We start from the raw sequence: 16105 nt of genomic DNA on the forward strand, positions 1-16105 counted from the left end.
TCACTTTCTCCTCCAGAGCCATCCAGGTCCAGTGGTTAGATATGGATCACAAAACTAGAGTGTAGATTGCCTTGCCCTGGATGCAGTGGGAGACCTTGACCTTTATAATTTAAGGTCTGAGAAAATAACCATTCAGTGATTAAGGCTCAGTGAGAAATGAGGCAGAGAAAGGCCTCTTTTACCTAGTTAAAAAAATCCAGATGGAAAGGAAAGATATACATGGTTCCTGACCAAAACAGAAACACTTGCTTTTTACATTCACTCTAAGTTACTCTGGACCCAAAGTGGCACTTGGTCTGGGACTTCAAGTTTTTCCTTTGTTCTAGACCTATGGCAAAGACTGACCCACCACAGTCTGAAACAACTAAACCATCAGTTGTACTCTTTCCTGAAATCCTTACCTAATTCTTTCCATTCACAAAGGAGTCTGTCTTTGGAGCACAGCTCTTAAATTCTTATATGTTTCTGCAATTATCAGTTCTTCCTGCTACCCTGGATCTCTCAATATTGGGAGATGCTTACTCCATAATGCAATTGTGCAGAGCTCCTCTAGGTTGATTCCTCTCTTGTATTTCTAAAGGTCTGCCTCCATCTCCAGAACAAAAAAAAATACAAAAGCAAAAACATATAGAAATAATAAAAGTAAAACAATTATCTAGAAAAAGAAGACAATAAAAGTTCCTTGCCCTATATACATACTCTTAATTATTCCAGAGAACTAGGGTTGCTAGAATGTCTAGCAACTTCTTTTTTTTGTGTGTGAGCCCAAAGTCAGGATAACAACAAGGTTCATAGTTAAGTAATGTGAAAGCAATAATAATTTCTCATAACTATAATGAGATAGAAGAGTAATTCCCTTTAGAGAATACTAGGCTTGTATCAGTTCACCTTGCCTTGCTAGTTAGAAATTAAGCTCTCTGTTAATTACAAATTTAGGAGAACAATGCTCAGGATGTAAGGAGACCATCCTCCCAGGAAGAGACAAGAGAAGAATTCAGAAAGAATTACAAAGATGATAAACTTTATAGATTAGTTTCAGTTAGAGATATTGTGAAAATTCCTATGTACAAGCCACTAAGGAGGTTAATGATTTTTTTCCCATTTCCCAAATGAGCTTGGTGATCACCTTGGGATGGTCTCCATTACCTGTAGATTTTGTTTGGTAAATCCCAGAGAACAAAAAGTTATGTCTAATCTATAGTTTTCTGTCATGTTTGTTTTAACTTTTTGTTTTTTAAGGTTCCCCAATTTTAGGGTTCACAGTAGTTAAGTAATACATTGTGACCTGTCATTTGAATATATCAAAATTAGGATATAAACCATGGTCTTTTGGCAATAGTTTCAACATTCTTTTAAATATTACAAGCCATTTCCCCCTCATTAAATGTTTATTGAATGAATGAATATACAAATGAATGGTGTTTCTCATGTCATTTTTAGGTTATGTCAGTAAATAATAAAATAGAAGGAAATGTAGAGAGGGAGAGGGGAAAAGACAAGAAAGAAGAAAGGGACAGAGACTAAGAAAGTTTAGCCAAATGGAAGGAAGGATGGAAGAAAGGAAAGAAGGATGGAAGGAAGGAAAGAAGGATAGAAAATAAGGAAGGAAGGCAGGAAGGCAGGAAGGCAGGAAGGCAGGAAGGCAGGAAGGCAGGAAGGCAGGAAGGCAGGAAGGCAGGAAGGAAGGAAGGAAGGAAGGAAGGAAGGAAGGAAGGGAGGGAGGAAGGAAGGGAGGGAGGAAGGAAGGAAGGGAGGAAAGGAGGGAGGGAGGAAGAAAAAGAAGAGAAAGTGTAAACTGAAATAGAAAGATTCAAAAAAGAGATATACAAATGGTGGAAGGATGAACAGGCAAAGATATATTAAATGACAGAGGTTAAAAAAAGAGAAGACAGAAAGACAGAGACAGAGGCAGAGATAGAGATAGAGATGGAACAGAAAACAGAAGGAGAGAAACAGAGGAAGGAAATGAGAAATAGAGTAGAGAGAGAGATAAAACTTGAAGAGAACTGTATAAACTTGGTATTTTTCATTCACTCAGTTTCTACTTTAGTTAAGCATTCCCTAGGTATCAATACTTCTACTCATAGCTTCCTTCACCTTTGTTAACATGCTTAAGGCAGACCCCAGGGTGTTTATAAAGGGGGAAACAAATCTGAGATTTAAAAATATAAATACTGAGTTAATTGGGTGGGGGACCAAGCTGTATGGGCAACCCTAGAGATTGAAGGTGTCCAATTAGAGAGTGTGCTGACTGACACATAGAATTCTCTGGAGGCCAGAATGGAAGGGTGATTTGATGGGTGTCCCAGTTTTGAAAAAGACATCACTGAGCTTGGAATGGCAAACCTAAGTTCTCTTCATTCCTGCAAGAGATAGGCAATTTTCTCTATGGAAATAAAACTGTTTCTTTTTCATTATGGTAAACAAAATGTGAAGAGAGGGAGAGAAAGCTTGGCAGAGGAAGAAAGAGATAGAGAGACTTATCTGTGAAAGAAGGCAGAGATTCAAATTCCAAGCTGCCCAAAGTTGCATCCCTCAGCATTCTAGGTTTTCACTTCATCAGTCTTTATCAGATTTATGGACTTTAGTGGATTATGTTGTTATTTATCAACAAATAAGGATTAAGGAAGAGCATGGTTGTACTTACCAAAAGGAAATTGCTAGCCCATGTGCTAATTTCTAAATGAAAATTTATCAAGACAATTTGGTCAAATAATTTATGAACCATCTCACAATATTTCATATTCTTATAATCCTCTGAGCAGTAAAAACTTATCCTATGAATGTCTATTTCTTGGTGTTTATACTTGTGTGTAATGTTATTAAGGTATTACATTCATTCATTTCTCAAATATGTATGTGACTTCTCTATACAGAGCATTAGATGCTGTATTCAGGAAATAGAAAAATAAGGAAGAAACAGTCAAAGTCCTTAAGGAGTTTGAAGCTTCCTCAATGGAGGTGACACAATGATATGGATATAAACTAGAAATTCAATTCAGTGCCCATGTTTAAAGCACTTACTCTGGGGCTAGGCATTAAGCCAGGCAATGGAGAAATAAAATAAAAATGGAGGGGAAAAAGATAAAAATGAAGAAATAAAGATAAAAATAAAGCTCTCTTTTGGAGCTAATGGGAAGAGAGGAGAGGGGGAAAATGTAACATACATACATCTAAGTAAATATAAAATAACCAGATAAGCAAGACAAAAATTGTGGTGAAAAAATGGAATTTAAACAGGGCTTTGAAGGGAATTCAGAGATGCCAAGAGACAGAAAACAGAGGGGGTGGGGAAAGGAGTCCAGGCTATTAAAGATAGTCGATGCAAATTTTTGAAAGTGGGAGAGAGAATATTTAGAAGGGGAATGGAAAAGATGGATTTGGAGTGGACATAGAATGTTTAAGAAAGAGTGGTATTTAATTGACTGCTAGCTGGCATGGTGGCTATAGTCCAGGGTCTCAAGTCAGGAAGACCTGAGTTGTTCAAATGTGACCATAGACACTTAATACCTGTGTGACTCTGATCAAGTCTCTCAGCCCTGTTTGCTTTATTTGTAAAATGATCTACAGAAGGAAATAGTGAGCCACTCCAGTAATTTTGTCAAGAAAATATCAAATGGGGTCATGAAGTTAAAGTTAAAACAACTGAACAACAATAGTATCTAATCATTTTAAGGGTTCAGAACAGGTTTGAAATACCCCAAAAGAGGAGAAAACATTTTATAATACTAGGGATCATCTGTGCTGACTTAGGAGAATTATATTTAATCAAAGAATTATAAAATTAGTGTAGGAAGAGATGTCATTATCTAGATTCTAATCCAACAATTTCAATATATGGATGATAAAATTGAAGCCCAGAAACATCATTACTTAATGACTTCATCCAAAGATTATTCTTAAAGAGGACCAATGATATCACAAGGATAATAGCTTAAACTTTCCAGTAAATCAGATTCAAGTAAGGCAGAATTATGTAAAGTCATCAGCCTCATTCTATTTATGTTGTATATATATATATATATATATATATATATATATATATATATAATTACATTATAATGTAAGCTTCTTGAGGGAAAGGAAAGTTTTTGCTTTTGCTTTGTATCTGTTGCACTTAATAACACAGTGTGTGGAAGTAGTAAATGGTTGTTGATGGCTTGATTGATTTGATAATAGTCTCCTATCAATTCTACCAGCTTTTCGCCTAATCCTTTATCATCTAACTTATCTACAATATATCCAAACCAGATATAATTATATATTACAGCAGAATACAATAGCAAGTATACTGAACTTGAAATTACTTGACTGGGACACAATTTTGTCTTCTGCCATTTTCTATCTTTTTTGGCCTTTAGACATCCTATAATTTCTGTAGCCTTCAGTTTCTTCATCTACAAAGGGGGGATACTGGTCCATGACCTACTTCCTACATGGAGAAGTTAGGGAGAAAGGATTTTATAAACTGTACAGAACTATGTGAATGTGAGTTACTATGGAGGATCTTTCTAGAGAGATTAGAAAGGGTATATTTGCTTTTTCTAACAAAGCTTATTTCAGTTTAATTTCAAGATAGGTTGGAATCCAAAGAAAAATGACCCCTATTAAATGAATAAAACATGATTTTGTTGATACTGGGCAGTGTTCTTTTTTTTTTTGGACAAAGAAAGACTTCTGAAAATATCTGTTCTCTCATTCAAAACTACTACAGAAAGCAGATAGTTGCTTCCTCTTAAAAAGGAGGGAAAGGATACAGGCTAGATAATGCTCTACACAACAGCACTAGCCCTGGAATCAGGAGGACCTAGGTTCAAATTTAATCTCAAACACTTGATACTTATTAGCTGTGTGATCCTAGGCAAGACACTTAATCCTGATTACTTCCAAAAACAAACAAAGAAATAAATAAAACTTTCACTCTTTAGGATATCACATACTTTCCTCAAATCGATCTTGTGATTTAGGAAGTGAAAATATCATTACTTTCAATTCACAAATGCAAAGATCAAGGTTCAGAAGGGGAACATAACTTGATCTTGGTCACCCAGTCAGGTAGTGTAGTTTTTGCTAGAAGCAAAGATTCAGATGATCTTAGAAATGATAAAGCCCATAGCAGCATTTGAAAGTGAGAGAATTGAGGCTCATAGAAATTAAAATATTTGCCCTCAATCTCATAGCTAATGTCACTGTTGAAACTTGAATTCAGATTTATTGACTATAAATTCAGCACTCTCACCACTGATAGTCTTTGGTTTTGGTCCTGATTTTAGTTCTTTTGCTTTTCCCACTTGATCTTACTCCTTTGAATGCTGAACCCAAATTGGAAAGAATTCTGTTCTTTGTTCTCCCAGAGAAAAAACAATCTAACATTGAAATATCCCTAAGGAAGTGCAAAAAAATACATATAAAAAGTGTTATTGCACAATGTTGGGGGGGGAAACACAATCAGCTGGCAAGCCATTTACTGATTCGGCCAGATGAAGAAATCTGTGGGAAGTTGTATGGAAAACATTGGCGCTTGCCATACACAGTCTGCAAATCTGTTAACTGGTGCCTGTCACTATTGTAAAGATATGTTGAATAGCTCTTTTAAAAAATGAAAAAAATAAAAAATAGCTTATTCTAGCTTCCCTATACCAAAAACTTCTTCAAAATGAGTCTCTTGGGGGCAGCTAGGTGGTGCAGTGGATAGAGCACTGGCCCTGGAGTCAGGAGTACCTGAGTTCAAATCCAGCCTCAGACACTTAATAATTACCTAGCTGTGTGGCTTTGGGCAAGCCACTTAACATCATTGCCTTGCAAAAAAACCTAAAAATAAAAAAATAAACAAAATGAGTCTCTTATTTTATAGTGTGTACACTCCCACCACTGAAATAGATTATGAGGTCTACAAAATTTGCTTTCATATACAATTCTTTGTGATGTCTATGGCCAAGTATGGCATTCACCTATTAGTCAACTTTTTGTTGATTAGTCTCTCCCAAATGGTCCTTGGACAGCATATATGCAGTCTTTGTCCAGGTCTTTAACTTAATGTTTTGGTTAGTTTTTCAGTAAAGCACAACCTCCCCAATATATGTTATGTGTTCTATTGTAACTTGTGAGAACTCAAGATTATAAGCATAACATGATGAAGCCTCAGAACAGAATAAATTAAAAGGAAACGAGAATAGTATTCAATTCAATTCAACAAGTAGGTATTAAGTAACTATCATGAGCAAAGATTACAAGGCACTATGATTTATAAGATGGTGAAATTTATATTATTTTCTTGAAGGACCTACATGAATGACTATGATATAAAATAATATACTATAAGTGTTTAATTTCAATTAGAATTATTTAGAGTACTTGACAAAGAAAGAGAAAAAATAGATTGCTATATGCATTTGAAACACTAATTCAACAAACATTATTATTCACATATTATGTCAATGCTACAAAGATACAAAGAGAGATACAATATAGACCTTGCTTTCAAGAAGCTAAAAATAAAATTATAGTAGAGAAAGATTTATTTTGATATAAGATAATTTTTTAATAATAAAATTTCAGGAAAGGGGATGCAATTTTCAACAATGAAGAAAGGTAGAATCAAAGAAAGTTTCATGGTGATGGGTAACATTTGAGTTGATTAGCCATGAATGAATAACAGGCTAAAGAGTTTGGATGTTTTTAGGTAGATGATCTCATAGTCTCTGAGATTAGAAAGTAACCCAAATTTGGTGTCTGAGATATTTTTACCTAGGATTGGCATGGGGTCTAACTGCTACTAACATTCATCTTAATGTAACACACTTAAGAGTTAAAATAAATGAATGAATGAATGAATGAATGAATGAAGAAAGGAATGAATGAATGAATAAATAAATAAATGAATGAATAGATAGATAGATAGATAGATAGATAGATAGATAGATAGATAGATAGATAAAATTGCTTTGAACCTAGATGCAAGGTGGGCAAAGAGGTTGGGGTAGGGGGGGGAACAGCCATGACCTCAAAACATTATCTCTTCTGCTATTTCATGTCCTCTAAAAAGAATTCTCCTTAATTACAGGGTTTTTTAAGGCAAGAAATATAAGATTTCCTTTCTTCTTCTGAACTTGAATACTCAAAAATCAAGCTCGTGAATATATCACTTTTCCCCTTTTGATATTTTACTTTATTTTTTCCAATTATTTTATGAAAGTTTTTCAACATTCATCCACATGCATATGCATATTTTTAAATTACATAATTTCTTTCCACCTTCCCTCCCCACCCTGTTCTCCTCAGCAGCAGTGAATATTGTACATACACATATGTGTTAAACATGTTTACCTATTTGTCAATTTCTCTGTGAGGATTTAGGGTTAAGAGAAAAAAAAGAAAATCATAAAATAGAAAAGAAAAACATAAGGGATATTTTTAAAAAGTGAATGTGGTGTTCATTCAGGTTCTGTAAGGTTTTTTTGTTTTGTTTTGTTTTTCTTCCTCTGGATGGTGATAACACTGTCCATATCAGGGTTCCTAAGGTTGTCCTAGCTCTCTGAACTACTGAGAGAAGCTGCATGCATCAAGGTTGATCAGCTCACAGTGCTGTTGACAATGTGTTCTATCTGTCCCATGCTTCTCTAGGGTCTGACCACTCATAGTTTCTTATAGAGCAACACTACTCCATAACATTCATACACCAGAACTTGTCCAGTCAATCCCCAAATTATGGGCATCCCCTTAAATTCCAATTCTTTATCACTACAAAAAGAGCTGCTATGAATATATTAGAATAGATTATATAGAGTCTTGCCCTGTCTTATTTTTTTATGTGGTATAGTATTAGTCCAAGCCTGAAAGTCATGAGATTTATTCTAGAATATGTTTTGACAATAACTGGTTCTGTAACCTTGGACAATTTACTTTACGTACTAGATCTGTCATTTCTTCAGTTGTACAATTAAAATTGGAGGGACTAGAATCTCTTGATCATTCTCTTTTTCCTATATTCAATATTTTATAACTATATACATGAGTATATTTTCCCTAATCAGTTGGAAACATCATTTAGATCAGGAATCATGTCAAATGTTCCTATTTTCACTACTCAAAAATTCTCCTCTAAAGGTCACATTCAATGCTTCATTGTAACATTGAGATTCTCAATGATTCTGATTCTCAAAAGCTAAATCTCTAGAAGATTCTTAGAATTAGAAAGGCTTTAGGTATATATAAACTCAGTCATGGACTTCATATCTAAAGTCTGAGGTAGCATGAAACCATCCATGTTGAGTTAGGCTCTTCACCACAGAGGTCAAAAGACAATGAGGTGATTTTCGTTTCTTTCTTTTGGTAGGGGTGCATAGGGGACAGAGTAGATCACAGACTATCTTCGAAGTGGTTAAACAAGTATCTATGGCAACCAAACTAGAAGTGCTTGTAATTTTAAAGTATATTCTTTCTGGTACAATGATGGATACATAATGAACATTTCAAAAATACATTCTGATTTGTTGACCAATATTCTGGTCAATAGAGCTTCTGGTTTAGTGGAGATATGTTCCTGGCATTTATAAACTACAGAGGTAGTTCAAGAGTGGATCATTTCGAGAATGTAAATGTGAATAGAAAATGCATTTAGTCTCTTATTCTTTCTGTTTATTGAAGGGAGGCAAAGGGAACACTTGAGGATTAAAGATTTAAGGGTATAATTTATTGCTTGATACAGAGACTTGCTACCTGAGAAGCCCATATTTATAATACAAATATTCTCTGGGCAAAGCTATGTGATTGAAATTTCTGGAGCATGCTCATAATGGGAAAATGAAAATTGTAATTGACCCAAAGAACATCATCAATGTAAGAAGGTTGGGTCACATAGCCAATTATGGATTGCCTATGAACAGTGAAACATTGTCTCCAGAATATTGAAGACAGAAATACGACTGAAAAAGATGAGGCACTCATAGAAAAAGCAAGCCATGTACTGCATTCATGGATTGGTAAAAGAATTTGATGAAGGCCAACTTCATATATGCAGTAAATAATCCATGGAAGATTTACAGAAAAATGTGGATAAGAATTGAACAGAAGAAAATTCACAGGCAGGCTGTGATTTAAACCAAAGGAAAAGAAGTGTCTAAATAAGATCATAGGACTTTTAGCATTTTGTAGCATACAATTGGAGGCTACCATTATGAAGCTCCAAATTAAATTCATTACTGAAAATTAGAACCTCTGTATCCTCAACCTAATTAAATTTGTGTTCTCTGTAAAATTGATACATGATGCCATCAAATGATGGCATCATCTATTATGAGAGAATAGCCACATGTATGGATTTTTCCAGATAACTGAAACATTTCTCTAAATGTTTTTAGAAACAATGTTTCAACTATTTTTAAACAAAATTATTATTTTTCCAATGTGATATGAACTTGTCTGGCTTTCACAATTGATCTTTTGAAACAACATTTATCCTGTTCTTAGTGGCTTAAGGTCAGCATTCCAAATGTCAACTGCCACACTATTCTTTCAGACAAAAGGAGTGTGTGTGTTGGGGGGGGGATGGAGTCTTATTTGTCCTTAATGATCATAGACTATAAGTGGGTAGTTGGTGTGAAGTATATAAAAAATAGTAAAATATAGTCATCTTAAAAGATAATTGGGGGGGGGGGCTAGGTGGTGCATTGGATAGAGCACCGGCCCTGGAGTCAGGAGTACCTGAATTCAAATGAGGTCTCAGACACTTAATAATTACCTAGCTGTGTGGCCTTGGGCAAGCCACTTAACCCCATTGTCTTCTAAAAACACCCCTAAAATAAGATAAATAGGCAGATTAAGAAGGAATTTATATGCCAAGGGAATTCATATTTTATCTTTGCAGACAATAGGGAGCCATTGACACTTTTTGAGCAAGGTACTGATATAACCAGACATGTATTTTAAAAATATTTCTTTAACTGAAGGGTGGAGAACAGATAGAAGATGAAAAAGAGGTTTTTAAAGAGAATATGTAGGATTTTTTTTAATAATCAAAGTAAGAGATAACATGATTTGATTTAAGGTTGTTTTGGAGTTAGAAATGTAAAACTTTGGCAACTGATTGGATATCTGGGGGAAAAGAGAATGAGAAGTTAAGGATGATTCAGAGGATACATACCTGGAAGATTTTAGAGAGATTTATGCCCTAAGGAGATGGAAAAGGATGGGAAGGGCAAAGATCCCAGGATCTGCTTTGAACAAGTTGAGTTTGGAAGACCCATGGAAAAATATCCATGGGGATATTCAGAAGGCAGTTATAGATACTGGACTGAATTTCAAGAGAGAAATTAGGACTGAATCCCTGGACATAACTATCCAGCCCTATGCTGTGTCCTTAAGATTTCAAATAAGTTCTCTTTGTTCTACAGCTGAACTTTATTTTATTATTCTCTCGCCCTATATCAGAGATTTTCTCTTTGGATCCCCAAGGTCTAACACGGGATATAAAACATAATTAAGCACTGATAAGTGTTTTATCATCCATTCATGCATCCATCCATTCATTCATATAAAGATATGGGAATAAATATCATAGATGAAATAACTGAATTTATATATCACTAAAGAAAGTTTATAGAGTAAGAAGGGTGGAGGTCCAGAGCAAAAGAGCACATTGGTCACTCATAGAGAACACGATATGAATAATCTATTGATATTCTTCTCCATCCTCTATTTTTGTTACTCTCTTCCAAGTTCCAGTCTTATTTTGAATATGACCAGTGCTTCTCCATTAAATATATCAATTTTCTTCCTCTTCCCTACCTTTTGGCACAATTTCACTTTACTCAATTTCACACATATTATATTCCATAAAATCTGGTCAACTAGCAGTTGCTAAATTTCACATCTCAATTTAAATTTTTCTGCCTCTGAGGATTTGTGGATACCTTGAACATTTCTTCCTCATCTATTAAAAAATATGAATCAAAGACCAGTTCAAATGTTACTTTCTGAATAGTCGATGACTACCCTCCATGTCCCATCCCCACCTCTCCAAGCTGAAAGGTCCAAATTCACTCATTTCCCCAGTCACATTCTATATAATATATCTAGTTATGTGCCTGTTTCCTTCACAAACACATATATAAACACACACATGTGGAAGTTTAGAAGAATGGGAAAAAACAAAACAAAAACAAAACCACTGGACTTATAGTGCAGAAACTCATGTCCAAGTCTCAACTCTAATTCTACCTGTAAAATTATGGTCAAAAGGACTGTTCCTTCATCATTATCATTGTGAGAGGAATGATGCATTGCCTACATCATAGCAATGGTATGGGAAAATTGTTTTAAAACCTTCAAGTGCTATAGAAATGTGTAATCATAATTATATTTATAACAACAGTAATAATAAGTTACTTGCAAACAGGGACTCTGTTGATCCATTTCTATTCCATAGACTGTACAAAGAATAGGCACTTAATAAATATTTGTTGAATTTTGATTTTAATTAGCAAAAAAGCTTGAAAGAGATTTATTGTTCCTATATAATAAAGAAAAGAAGACCTTTTGGAGAGATAAATCATTTTTTATTTATGCTTCTGTTACATAGCATAGAAATCATCATCATCTGATTGCTCATGTTAAAGTCTATAACATCTAAATGTGTTTATACAAAAATAATTTTTAAAACATTCCCTTCATTCTAAGTGTGAAAACATTTCTGGTTATGTCTTCATATGTGTGAAAAGACATCAAATGAGTAAAGAAAGGGATTAAATGTTCTTCATGTAGAAATTAAAATAAAAGACTTCTTTTCTTGTTAATTAAGTTACATATAAATGTTGGCACACAAAGTCTCAGTGACACATATGAGATCAAATTACCTCACTGTGGAGGACCTCTAATACCTCATTTTATTGCCCAAACATTGGACCTTAGTGTATAGATGATTGAGGCAAATAACCTTAATATTAGATATTATCTTCAATTTTGTCTCCTAGGAATTTCTGGATAATCTCAAATGTTATTTTTCTTCCTTCATCAAAGTTACTGTCTATAATATTTAACTTGAGAGATATACATAAATAGCTTTCCTCCATTTTTTATTATTTTTTGAGGTGATTTTGGTTATCTGGCATGACAATAAAAATAAATTTTAAAGGGTTTTTAGTTAGACATATTACATCCCTTAATATTCTTTGACCTAATCATTCCATAGTTGGGAATATACATGGAAGTTTCAAGAAAAACAAAAGAAAAATAAAGAAAAACAACTGTAATATATATATATATATATATTGCAATAAAATATAAAGTAATATAATATGACATAGGTGATATTGTATGCTAAGATAAGAGGTGATACTAGAATAAAATAAAAGAAAATAGAATATTGAAAAAGAAACAAGAAGAAATACTTGAAGAAAACATTTGTCAAAAGAAAAATGACTAAATGATAGATGCATTTAATGGATTAAAATAGGTTCAAGCATTATCCCAAGTTGTCCAGGCTTTATGACATAAGCCTAAAGCCAAAAATGAAATAAGACAAATCATACCAAAAGAACTGAGTCTATACTAACTTCAACCATAAAAGAGAAAAAATGAATTACCATAAGTAGAAAAATATAGGATCCTGATATGGACCAGAGAGTGTGTCTGAATACTAATAATAATTTTTTCCATGTGTTGAAATGAAATTAATAATGAATAATTTTAAAAAGCTTTAGGTTGTATTTAGGGTCAATGTAATTTTTAAATAAAGCAATAAGAAAGCTAAATAATTTGAACCCCCCCAAAAAAATAAAATAATCTGAACCCAGCAAAATATCTGACTCTACACATTCTAAGTAAAAAAAGGAATTATATGAATTGCTATATATAATCAAGACTGTTCACCTTAACTATCATGCTACTTGAAATGTTCTCCTTGAATTAGCTAGATATCTTTCTATCAATTCTACATTTGTTCTGTATTTCTAGACATAGTCATTGAATAAAAGACCTTAAAACAAGTACAATTGAGATTCCAGTGTTTGATCTGAAAGTCTTTTCTTTTTATAATCTGAAAGGGAAAATATGGTTGTTTTATACTGCTTGGGGAAAGAACACACTTTGTAAATAATTTACACTTCACATTGACTAAGATCACAGCAGGAACTTTATAATAATCAATCCTCTGTATCCTAATAAATTCTTGCTGTAGGACACACACACAATGTCAGGAAACATTTCAACAGTCTTTACTTTGATGATTCATTACTCAAAAGGTTTTGTCCCATAAACATTATGTTTAGATTTTCCTAAATAAAAATAATCAACTTCTCACCTGATTTACTTGATATGTAACTACTCTGATGTTTAATTGCACTTTCACTAATTTTAACATTAAGAATCATAGACTCAGAGGCGGCTAGGTGGCACAGTAGATAAAGCACTGGCCCTGGAGTCAGGAGTACCTGGGTTCCAATCCGGTCTCAGACACTTAATAATTACCTAGCTGTGTGGCCTTGGGTAAGCCATTTAACCCCATTTGCCTTGGAAAAAAACCTAAAAAAAAAAAAAAGAATCATAGCATCTTAAAACTAGAGGGAACTCCAACTAGTCTGCCATTCCACCCCGTGTAGGAATACCATCTGGGACACTCATAGTTGGCTCAGCTTGAATTCTTCCAATGACTTGGAGCTCACTGTGGTTATGATACAGCCTATTCCATTTGTGGACATCTCTAGTTATTAGAAATAGTTTCCTTATAATGAAGTAAAGACCATCCCCTTGTGACTTCCATTTTTCCTTCAATTTTTCTTCATATGACAATTTAGGTCTCTTTATATCTTGATCAATATTCTATGAATAGAAGATAATTTGTCAGCATTTGTCATAATTCATTTTGTCCACAATGAATACAAGTTATCAAGTGCATTGTAGATTACTCTTGAACTATTATTTATTTATTTATTGTACTTCAGTCACTTTACAACTACACACATGTAATATGTGGATATGTGGATATATTATGCATTATGTGTATATGTGTATACAAATATTATATATAAAATCTATTTACATCTATTATAGAATTAGGTACTAGAACTTATTTCATCAGTTCTTTTCTCAAAGCATGTTGACACTTTCTCAATTTATATCCCTACAGAACTGCCTAGAGGCTAAAAATGACTTGTTAAATAATACAAGTCAAGAGACAAGAAACTAATCCACAGCTATAGAGTCAAGTATATGTCAGAAAAGGACTTGAGCCCAGGTTATTTCTGGTTTTGAGACCAGATCTCTCTGTACTATATTATACTTCTATTTATATGTAGCCATATACAAGAGCATACATATATAATATGCATGCATATGATGTATAATTATTCTAATATAAAATATATAAATATTGATTATAAGTGTTTCATATATGTATTATGTGTGTATGTGTTTGTGTATATAGATCAATATAATATGACAGCATAAATTAAGGAATATAAATTATCTTTTTTTCATTCTTCCTCCCCAGGGATTTGTGAATCCCCAAGGAAAACCATAAATAAATTTTAGATTGTCCTTCAACTTGGATGCGTAAATATATTTTCATTAACTTCTAACTGAAATATAACATTTCTTTCTATCATTTAAAAGCATTATTCTGAAAAGGGAATCTGTAGGATTCATTTGACTGTCAAAGGAATCCATCAAACACACACACACACACATACACACACACATTTAAACAAAAGTTAAGAACCCTGTCTTGGTGGTCTTAAGCACTGAAATGCGAAAAGTGATCCATTGTAATGCTCAAAGGGAAGAGATGAACTCAAGTGTCCTCCTACAAAATTCGCTCTCTATTCACTCTACCATATTACTTCTCCTTATGTGAGATTGTGGTTTGCAACTCTGTAACATTGGTTCATGTAGTCACAGGCAATGTCTAACCAAGAGAAAAATTTTAAATAGAATCAAGCATTTATGCAGATGGATTCATATGGTGCCAAATAATAATAATATCAGAAAGTAAACATCTTCCGTAGATGACTATGTCTTTGCAGACAGAATAGATCCCATTGAAAGGCATTACTAGTCTTTTCACTATTCCTATCTAATTATTGATATTTAGCAAGGCCTAAACCAAAGAGATAGATTCACCAAAAGTATTTGACACTATCATGAATATTACTGGGCAAAAATGTTTTTAAGTACTAGTGTCACTCTTTATACATGAGATCTTTCCAAGTATATATCTCAGTCAATTAACCAATAAATAATCAAGAATTTAAGTACCCACAGAGTGCCATTGTTCAAAGCAGTGTTCCCATAATGACAAAAATGAAACAGTTTCTACCCTTAAGAAAATATGGTAGATGATGAGATATAATACATACTCAGACCAATGTATTTGTGTGTGGCACATATAATAAAGGTTTTCACTAGCCAGTGGTGGGATTTAACCAGTTTGCACCACTTCAGCAGAACCCATACCTAATGCTATGCTGTTTGGGAAGCCAGTTGTTAATTTATTTGAATTCCATTACTGTATATGTGTGTATACATACATACATACATATATATATATATATATTATATATAACTATATACATATATGTGCATATATATAATACATGTTAAATGTATGTGAATTATATCAACCAATAAACATTGATTGAATGGCTACTATATGCCAGTCACTGTGCTATGTACTAGGGGATACAAAAAGAAAAAAAAAACAGCTTTCCCTCTAAGCAGCTTACAATCTAATGGAGGAGATAATATGAAAAGAAATGTATGCAAGGCAAGCACAAGGATAAATAGAAAATAATTACCAGAGGGAAGTCTCTGTAATTAAGAGAATTGGGGGGTGGTGTCCCAATAATACTCAAAAGCTTAGGGAGCACCCAAAAACCAGGCATAGACTGGAGAAATGAGCAAACAGAGAAAAAAAGAACACCATTGAGAAATACATTGTCTATGATCCCAAGAAGGAACAAAATACTCAATTTGAGGATGAGGAAGTACAAGCTCCTGCAAGAAAAATGGAAATTGGGCTCAGGCTATGATAGAGCTCAAAAAAAAATTTTGAAAATCAAGTAAGGGAAGTGGAAGAAAAGTTGGGAAAAGAAATGAGAGAGATGCAGGAAAA

At 33.6% G+C, this 16105-nt stretch overlaps 1 long non-coding RNA gene across 2 annotated transcripts in view; it reads right to left on the bottom strand.

Annotated features, from left to right (window-relative positions):
* LOC141516400 (uncharacterized) overlaps nt 1-16105 on the bottom strand; it is a 134928-nt gene that overhangs the window by 5292 nt on the left and 113531 nt on the right. The window contains exon 1 of one of the 2 annotated variants that reach the window (XR_012476688.1): nt 523-600. The exons of the other annotated variant lie outside the window; for it this stretch is intronic. This is a non-coding gene — a long non-coding RNA (uncharacterized LOC141516400). Of the gene's footprint in view, nt 1-522; nt 601-16105 lie in introns of those variants that run through there. 2 annotated transcript variants of the gene reach the window in all.

Source organism: Macrotis lagotis, chromosome 3 (assembly GCF_037893015.1).
Source record: "Macrotis lagotis isolate mMagLag1 chromosome 3, bilby.v1.9.chrom.fasta, whole genome shotgun sequence".
NCBI lineage: Eukaryota > Metazoa > Chordata > Mammalia > Peramelemorphia > Peramelidae > Macrotis > Macrotis lagotis.